General features: G+C 31.5%; 3 pseudogenes across 2 annotated transcripts; all 3 read right to left on the reverse strand.

Moving 5' to 3' along the window:
• Nucleotides 1–1865: 1865 nt before the first annotated feature.
• LOC149891943 (uncharacterized) lies at nucleotides 1866–4169 on the reverse strand (annotated as a pseudogene). The gene is made up of 3 exons (XR_016450254.1): nucleotides 4031–4169; nucleotides 3821–3889; nucleotides 1866–3631 (listed from the first exon to the last, which is right to left on the reverse strand). The product of XR_016450254.1 is annotated as an uncharacterized LOC149891943 (transcript).
• On the reverse strand, nucleotides 2753–3441 carry LOC149891944 (uncharacterized; annotated as a pseudogene).
• Nucleotides 4170–4659: 490 nt separating the features above from the next.
• Nucleotides 4660–7056, reverse strand: LOC145180292 (uncharacterized; annotated as a pseudogene). Its single transcript, XR_016450250.1, has 2 exons — nucleotides 6767–7056; nucleotides 4660–6461 (listed from the first exon to the last, which is right to left on the reverse strand). The product of XR_016450250.1 is annotated as an uncharacterized LOC145180292 (transcript).
• Nucleotides 7057–10153: the final 3097 nt, after the last annotated feature.

Below are 10153 nucleotides of genomic sequence, written 5' to 3' on the forward strand. Positions count from 1 at the left end.
ATCCTAGGAATTATACTATGTGCAATCTGTCAAATTTGTAAGCTAAAGACATAAAGTTGTAAATCAAGACATTATTAGGTAAAGATGATGTTTCTCTGGGTCCATACTTTAGTAGTTTGCGTAGTAGAGAATAGTAAAGCGGTAAATTTTTCTAGTCTTCTTTATAGTAAAAAGTTTTGCTTTTTTTCTGCTCATTCCACATCAAAACGAACAAAATATTCTGATAATGCAACTTTTCATAGAACTTATTCATATTGATACTAGTTCCAAAAACATTTGAATTAAAAAAATCCCAAAAATTTCAGCTGAAAAGTAGAAAATTTTGGGTACGATCAATTACATAATATTAGGTGATACACAAATCCATTTTTATGTATAATATCTTCTGAAACGTAGCAAAGAGATTGAGACTGAAAGTTGTTTTGAGTTGTGAATATAAAACTATTGAGCCCTTTTGGCACCATGAATTGTAGCTCCATTGGAACATAATTCCTATCTGTGAAGGTCTTCTCGAAACCTGCTCTGTCAAAGGTTGATATAAACCGGTATTCATTTTTTATATCTCTTTAACATAGATGGGTATTCATTTTTTCTTTCTTTTTTACATGATGATGGGTAGACATTTTTCACCATTTACAGCAATAACACCTGGCATCATTGTTGACTGAGAAAAATTCTAAACAATAGATCATTTACTTTGTTGCGATACAGTCAACGTTAAATAGCTTCTCATTTGAGAACTTTGACCATTGATGGGCCATAGATCTTTAAACAACTTTTTTGATCGCTGTATTTTGAGAGCTTTAAGTCTTTCTGTCAAAAGTTAATTGGTAGGCCTTACAACACTGACCATCAAGTTCTTTTCATCAACTTTGTATTCTTTCTAATGGACAGGATTTTTCTCCATAGCCACTTTGAATTGGATATTGACAAAGAATTGTCATTACGCGTGCAAGATTTAGCTAACGCAGAAAGTTATATCTTAATATTTCAAGCGCCTTACATTTGCCGATTGAATGCATGAACAAACACAAGTAAACAACAAATTTTTCAGCCCAATGTTCTTCAGCGACGAAGCTCGGGTAATAAAAATTCAGCGAGGTAATAAAAATTCAAGGGCAATTATCGAAAAAACCAATACAACCACCAAGTCACTGTGTGGTATGAGCTAAAACGATGGAGTTACGGTTTTTAAATTAGCAAATTTTTTGTTCATCTTTGAAAGCCGTCAGTTTGGTGACGTTTCTTTAATTAAACGAAGTTGAAATCCGTTAAACTTTGAAGAAAAAAAAAATTAAAGGATTACAAAAGCCTATATAAATAATTGTAATGGTGTTAAAATATATTTTTTGTATATTTTGTATTTCTGTAATGTTATTCTAGAGTATGGTTCAAGTTTTTATCATTTAGAAATTAGAACTTAGAAGGGCGGAGATTAATAGCATATAAACAAACTAGTTATCACTTTATTTAAAGTCCATGTCTTTGAACCTGAACATAGGTAGCTTCTCATTGATTGTGATTTTTTCCAAACCTGAGAGATAGAGTAAGAGTTTAGGAGAATAGAAGGGAAGAGTGTAATAATTCTTGTAGAGTCACATTCTAATTCACTTTAAAATATAGCTTATGGGACTTGAAAAAAGTCATTGAAATTGAACTAAAAGTCTTTAAGCTTAAAGCCTGCACGAAGTCACGCGACGTTCGTTTGTTTACTTTTAGTACGCATTCGTTTCAGTTACTCAAACTCAATGATATATGAAGGGCTCAGCGGAAAAGTTGCCTAAGCGACAATTACTTCATTTTTAGTAAACTGTAAAAGACTTTAAGGATATTTTTAAAAATAACAGGAAAAAGTATCATTATCAGAAAAATAGTATTTATTATAAAGACAAGTGAAAAAATACACTGGTATATCTACTAAAAAATTAGGATACTATATTACTGTGTTCTGCAATAACAAAAATGTTAGGCAACTTTGCCTCTTCAAAATTTTTAAAATATTGTTAATAGAGTTGGTTAGGCTAAATGGATGTTTTGTTTATGACTTGTTAATGATTCTTTTATATATGTAGCATGCACTAATTTATTTCTTCGTCACCAGAATCATCTGTTAGACCCAAATCAGTTGCCTCCTCGTCACCTTTAAGAGCAAGATAATAAGGATGATGGACAGGTTGTATGAATTGTATTAGCTCAAAAAGATCACTTAGCTTTTCTCTTGTGAGTTTTCTACCATTGGGGTACAAGGGCTCAAGTTCAACATTGATAGTGGTAGATGGCCGTCCACGATTTCGCTTTGTTACGTCCAGCATTATGAATGTGTCACTTTCTAAATGTGTTTGCTTCATTTAAAATGAGCGTGGTGATCCTTTTTCCAATTTTATCCAGCATGTCTTTAGCCATGAAACTTTTTCGCCATTTGTTAATTTTTTTCTATTGGTTATCCCACTCTCCAATGATTTTGTACTGAGAAATTCATGGGTCTCCATTTTTCTTACAATAAATATTGGGGCCCTCTTCTTTGCATTTTTAATAAGGTCTATCCAATGATCTGGAACAAAAATTTGGTCCTTCCTTTTTTTGGCATTTTCAATCACAGCAAAGTCTCGGTCGCAGGAGGAAAAACTATGCCCTGGTACAAAAAATTTCTGTTCAATGGTTTTCAGAAATGGAGATTTGTGCAAAATATATTGTAACATAAGAGACATTTTTATATTACGATTTTGTCCACTGCAACTATCGCTATACAATATTAAATGGGTCACAGTTTCTGGTATGTGTCGAAAAACAAGCTCGAGGATACACGAACCTATCTCTTGAGTACCTCTGGATGCTTATTCCTCACTCCATACATACATAAACAACTTTTTTGATCGCTGTCTTTAAGTTTTCATCGTGGATTCCAAGATTGTAAGTCCACATTTGCCTTTTATAGTAGGCTATTCCTGTACTAAGCACTGGTGTCGGTAGAGTTTTTTGTAAGTCAAAAACTAATACCCTCTTGTTTGGATTTGTATGTGCATCTAGTGTATCTTCTTTCATTTTTTCTTTTGCCTTTTCAGCCATCTCTTGATGAATAATAAGGTCCCTCCTAACAGTGTTCTTTTCTTCACCCTCTGAAAGACACCTGATTTTATTGTTAAATAGATCACATTTTTGACATGTATCTGATTGCGGATGGTGAAAACGTAAATCGAATTTTGTATTGAATATGCATTGAAATACAAAAATTGAAAGTGGGGTGCGATCATTTTCATTGCAATTGCAAACATATTTCTCGTACATCATTGACATTCGTAAAGTTGGAGGCAAATAATTACTGTACTGGTTGTCTTTTCTGCTATAGTGAGATTGGTACCTTGGAAATAAGCAAATAAATCTTTGAAGATATTCTGTATCTTCATCACTACTTTTATTTTGTGGAGCCGATTTATCTTTGGTTCAACTACTTTGCCCTTTGATGTAACATATCCCTTCCCTGTTGACCTTTTCTGTTTCAAAATATTTCTTTTGTGTAGTTCTGGATGGGCAACTCGCTTACGACTATGTCTATGACTATGGGTTTCTCCTTGTACTTCCTGGGAAAAGCTGTCGTCCTCTTCTACTTCTCCAACAAGGTTAACATTTGAATCTGCAATGAAAATGTTAGGTAAAAACTATTTTCTAACAAGAAAAGAATTCCTAACAAAACAAACTAAATGGCCCTAGCTAGTCTAATGCTAGACCTAACACCAATGTAAACAATCAATCCTAGGCCATATCAATAGGACTAAAAAATTCCTTTCATAAGCCTATTTAGTTTTAGACAAATTGTACATACCATCAACTCCTGTTAGTTTAGATATAGGTCTTGCATTTTCTTCAACATATTGATCCCCAATACTTGAAACTGAAATAAAAAAGTGCATGTCAGTTTTGAAAAACTAGAAGAGGAAAACCTGCCTAAACAACATTGAGGCTAGAAACTATATTATTGTATGATAAACTCAATGAAAAGTATATCTTGATGCTGCATTAATTATATACATACCTTTGCTAACATCATCCTCTAAAGAAGTGTTGTTATCTGCATCTGAATTATCACAATCACTTTTCATTAGAAACTCTTCCAAATCTGAGCAGTTCATTTTCGCCTTGTTGATTGTTGGATAGGCAACTTTTCCACAATTCAAATTTTATTTTTCTGTTAAAGTAAATGTGATTATAGGTAGTAGCACTGTATGGATGGGCTTTGGGGTTTGGCACTTTTTCCACAACAAACTACATACTCAATGTACAGTTTGCAGTGATTATCCAGAAAATATCAAAAATGTGGGTTAGACCATTTTTCCGCTGAGCCCCTCATATATTAACTAGACATGAATCTGTGAATGTTAAAAGGGCGGAAGTCCAACAATGTAAACTTTCGGGAAACTAAAAAAAACAGCACTACTTACTCAGTAAATTTTTGTTAATGGTTTAACAACTTTTTTTTTGAAGGGGATAATGTTTTTTACCTTAAAAGCAAACATATATTTTTTTATATTTATTTTTAAAGAACCTACAAACCAATTAACACTGTGGACTTCAGCCCTTTTAACATTTAACAAATAATTACTGCTTTTTTTATTATGATTTTATTTTTGGGCTATAGAAAATAACGTCACAAACTGCAAAAAATCTTTACAAAGTGTATATTTATGAACTGTTTATACATTTTAACAAAAATTATAATGAAAAAAAGTTCAATTACAGAAACTTAATCAGCTATGCTTAATCATTTTCCCCAACATCTTCTGCTTCTCCATCGTTGCTTTCTGCTGTAGGCCATTTCAGTAGTTCATTATAAAAGTCAATATGGTCAAGTGGGATATACTTAATACACTTTCTTAAGTCATTCAATTTAGCAGATTTTATTGGAACCTTTCCGTTTGGGTAAAATAGCTGTTCTGGTAGGTTCACTTTGCTTTGAGTATTTTTTCTCATCATAAAAGTATGTTTGACAATACCATTGATAATTTCACTGGCTTTACATTGACCTATGTTGTCACAATCGTATTGAAAATAGTGAAATTTGCTTATTGCAAACTGAGTTTGTTGGTTTCTGGGTTTACCTATTGTTTCGATTGAGGTAACGTTTTTTTTATAGTGAACTGGCCACCAACTTTTAACATCGTAAATTAGAGATGAACTCTCTACATCAACCACTAAAAACTTTCTTTGATTACTACATTTTAATATAATTTCTTTTATTTTTTGAATGCTGTACACTCTGTCATGCCTTCTTAACTCTCTTTTTATAATCGAAAAGTCACGGTCACAGGGCAAAAGGCTGTGCCCTCTGATTGGGAAAAATTGATTGACCTTTTTAATCCACTTATTGTCAGTAAGCGCCATAAAAAGTTTTGAAAAGCAATGCTTTTTATTTTGCCCCCCACAATTATCGGCATAAAAGTTGAGTTCATTATACTCTTGAGGACAAGTAGACAGGTAGTGCAAAAGAAAGGAGCAAGTTTCATTTGGAGACTTTCTAGCCTGCCCCTCGTGATAAAGGTGTTGCAACATTTCTCTTCACATCATGAATAGAAAATACACAAACCGTTAACTGCCTTAGGTAAAATAACTCTTGCACAGGTATTTTGGGCAGTGAAATGTTTTGCATATAATCTATGGCTAGGGTTAAAACATTTACATTTTTTTCTTCCCTAGCGTCCTGTACATCTTGTTTTATGGCTTGGTAAAACTTATTTGCGCGCCTGTTATGTACTGCCAAGTCTGTTACTGCTGCTTGCTTAGCGACTTCATTAAGGTGAGGTGATTTTATCTTAAGCTTTAACTCTTCGCATATGCAACATGTGTCTACTTGATGTTGCCCGAAACGTAAATGAAAGTGCTCATTGTAGTAGTTGTAATAGGACTTGTAACTGAACTTTACCCCTTCATTTTTTTTCATGAACAGTTCATACATTAATTTCACGTTCAAATCTTCACTCAAAAAATACCTTTCCTTTCCGCCATAGTGGATCAATTTTTTTGGAAAGGAGTCTATGTGAGCGTATACCTTAGCTAGTATATCATGGCTGGTAATGTAACTCATATGTACTCCTCTCAAATCTTTAACTGCTTTTCCATCCATTTTTAAACCCCTTACTCTTCGAATCCTCTTTTCTGACACAGAAAATATTGATAAAAATGCCAAAACACATACCTGTACTCGTTTATCTCCAATCAAAACATGGTACTTAAATTCCTTTTTGTTTCTGCCGTTACTTTTTCTTTTTCGTATAGTATCTTCATTGGCATCACGACTATTTCCTTTGCTATCTCTTGAACCAGGCCTCTTCCTCACAATATCCATAACGTCAATCAAGCCGTGTAAAAATAAATCCTGCTCATCTTTTTTATTGAACTGGCTGTAGAAGTTTTTAAATGCATCATCGAGGTTGTCTTTGCCAATAGATTCAAAACACTTTCTTGAACAACTGAAAAAAAACATTATGATGTAATTTTACTTTATAAAAAAAATTATAGATAGCCTAGTCTAGGAAACAAAATAGAGTTTAAGTTAAAATACGATAAGTAATTGTAGACTACCCTAAAAATGTCATTCTATTGTCTTTGGCCTATAAATATTTACAACCTAAACACGCAATCAACCACCTAGGTCTATAGGCCGACTATAAATTACAGAGCCTAAATCTGACCAAATTTTAGACAAATTAAATTTGAAATACAATATGACATAGGCCTGCCATGAAATTAAGAATTATTGTGTATTATATCTTACCTGCATGGATCTCCGATAGACTTTGCATCAACTTTTTGTCCCCTGTGGTTTTTACATGTCACACCAGTAAGCCTAGCTTTTTTAATCTTGTTCCTTTTATAATCATCTGGGTTTCTTATTTTTTTTTTATAACTTGTATGATCGGACTCACAACCACTATCATCCATTTAAAAAAGCAGTTAATCAATTTAAATCACTATTAAAATGATCAAACGTAATAAATCAACTTTATTTACCACGCTGTTGTACAATCAAAACAACAAAGTGATGTTACGTATGGTCCGCAATCTTCAGAGCAAAAGTTTCTTGTTTTTTGTTAAAAGGGCTGAAGTCCGGACTTCAGCCCTTTTAACAAAAAACCAAAACTTTTAGACACTGTACAGGCTAGAGAAAACTTTTGACAGACACCTTTTTAACACAAAATGATGGAGCTATCTTTTGAATAAACAAATTTGTAAAAAGGTCAATTTTGTAAAATATGTGACTTCCGCCCTTTTAACATTCACCAATTCACATCTAACTCGCGCTTCTGCAGTGAATCAAATTTTTTGCTAGCCAGGCTTATTTTGCCCGACTGAAATGACGCAATGATATATCAAAGAAAAACAAAAATGAATTATTGTCACTTTAAATAAAACGGCTACCGGTATTAAAAACTTTAAAAACTTGCTTCACTTTTTCTTACCGAATTTTTGTGAAGTTAGACATCTAGTTAATATATATGATTCCTCAAACTATCTCGAAAGTAGTTATATTTTTGGAAGCGAATTTCAAAGCTGTTAGAAATTTCAAACAACTTTGAAACACAACATTTTCAAATTTATACAACTTTTTACGATTTTGAAAACCGCGTAAATATACTTGAAGGGTGCAAGGGAAAAACAGGGAATGTTAATTTTTCGAAATTTTGAGATAGCCCTGCCAGCCCATTGTGCATTGCGATAGCTAGCTTCTGTCAAAGTACTGAAGTGAAAAAACAAGTATAGTCAGGTAAAAATAGCCCATTAAAAATACCCCTGCTACAGAAAAACAGGGAATGTCAGTCCTCTGCAACATAAAAACATGGATAGTCAAATTGCCGCTTCATTAGAAACCTATGTGTTTGCCCACTGATCTCAAAATATAACTGGATAGCGTATTCAATTGCCTTTTTCAAAAAAAATTGAAGCCAAAATTGGCCTCCCAAGATGGCGGCGATCGGAGCTCCTAGCGGTGATCGATGTACATTTTATAAGGCTTTTTACAGAAATATTAAAGAAAATAAATAGAGTTTTGAAAGAAAAACTTGACTATGAAACTTTAAAGGAATGAAATGATTTCTAAAAAATCAGACAATTAATTAAAAATCAGTAATTATTTTGATACTAAGGTACAAAATATTCGATACTTTACGATTAAATATATACTTTACGATTAAATAATATTTATGCATAATCTATGTACCTTTTAGTTCTTAGTTACCCAATGCAGTGTGCTAGAAGGTTAATAACATGACTGTATGGTAAGCGGCAGTGGTGTCTACTTACAATTTTGACTAATTTTATATTTTCAATTTTTGTAGCAAGATACCAGATATGTACATGCTGCATGAACTATTAGCTGAGTGCTGTGAGTACACACAACTCAGGGGTTCCTTCTAGGATTATTTAATACATATATGTAATTAATAGATATAGTATTTAATAAAAATATTAAGTACAAAATATTATTTTTTAATGTTATTTTACTTATATTATTCTTTGTAATATTTTAGCTCTCAATAATTGAGTCAATTGTTTTTAACTTGTTATTCAAAACAAATCATTAAGGGAATGTTTTGATAACATATATTTTGTATGTTATCAAACATTATCAACATTATGTATCTTATCAAAAAATTTATGATACGTAAATTTACAATAAACTATCTGCATCAAATGTTGGAATGGATTAGTACTTTCTTATCATTTTGAACAAACCAGTTTTTTAAAATTCAAAGACAGAGGATGTTTAATTAAACCAACTAAAAGTGTTACTATCATATGCGAAGAAACTGAAAGATGTTTCCAAAGGTTGCTTGCCTCAATAAATGGCAACCTTCCAAATGAAATAGGAATTCAAAATGCCATTTCTGGTGCAGTTTTGAGATCAGTTGATTCCTCAAAAATATTTAATGAACAAACATCTCATATGTTTGACTCAGCTATAACTGATAACCATTTATTTGCACTGATTAAACTTATTTCAGAAAACTATGCAAATATATATCTTTATCAACTGGGTAAAAAACAAACTGCCAAAATAACTTGAAAAAAGCTTAGAAAGCAATTAACAAAACTCATCCTATTCAAAAACCAATCAAAAATATTTTTGATATATATATATATATATATATATATATATATATATATATATATATATATATATATATATATATATATATATATATATATATACAATAACTCTAGAAGGAACCTCTGAGTTGTGTGTAATCACAGCGCTCAGCTAATAGTTCATGCAGCATTTATAATTTTTTAGTGCCTGTCTGATGAACTAATGCCTAAAAAACATTTTATCTTAAAAATAAAATCAGCTGCCTACCATGCTGTTGTGTTATTAACCTTCTAGCACACAACATTGGGTAGTTAAGAACTAAAAGGTACATAAATTATATAACAAATGCTAACTATTTGAAACTTGAGATTTCTGCACAAGCAAACAAATACTTTTTCTTTACTTTTATTAAACAAACTAAATTTAAGCAAATTAAAATTAAAATTTGTACTTAGTTTTACTGAGAATTTTTATTTTATTATATCTATTCTAAAAAATGAAAAACAGAAAGTTAATATAGAGCAACTTATTGTAAGAATATGTTTTGTTAAATAAAAAAATATTTATATTTGAAATTTATGTAAATATGTAATATTCCGTTATTTTTATGAATAAAATCTTATGTTAAACAAAAAAACTAGATTTTTATTAGAAAATTATATATTTATCAATATTTGAGCTTAAGATATAAAACTTGATTATCATCAGTTTCTTAAATTTCATATCACCATTCCTTAATTCCGCCGCCATCTTGGGAGGCCAAAACTGGCTTCAAAAAATTTTTTCGTATACGCTATCCAGTTATATTCAATGACGTATAATAAATAACTAGATAGGAAACTCCGGGTTTTTTTATAAGCTGCAAGTGAAGCCGATTTTTTTGTTTACAGTTTTAATCGGCCATTATTATATCGGGCAAAACAGTCAATATATCATATAATAAAAACAGTTATATCCCGACATAATTTCTGTTCATTTTCTTTAGCATTCATTTAAGTTAATTATTTCTTTTAGTAATTTCATCATACAATGGTTAATTCTTGTGCTGCGTATGGATGTTCTAGTAGATATGTA

This window comes from Hydra viridissima, unplaced genomic scaffold, assembly GCF_058129835.1.
Source record: "Hydra viridissima isolate aposymbiotic clone 2 unplaced genomic scaffold, HvirCarnegie_v1 scaffold_2, whole genome shotgun sequence".
In the NCBI taxonomy this organism is placed as follows: Eukaryota; Metazoa; Cnidaria; class Hydrozoa; order Anthoathecata; family Hydridae; genus Hydra; species Hydra viridissima.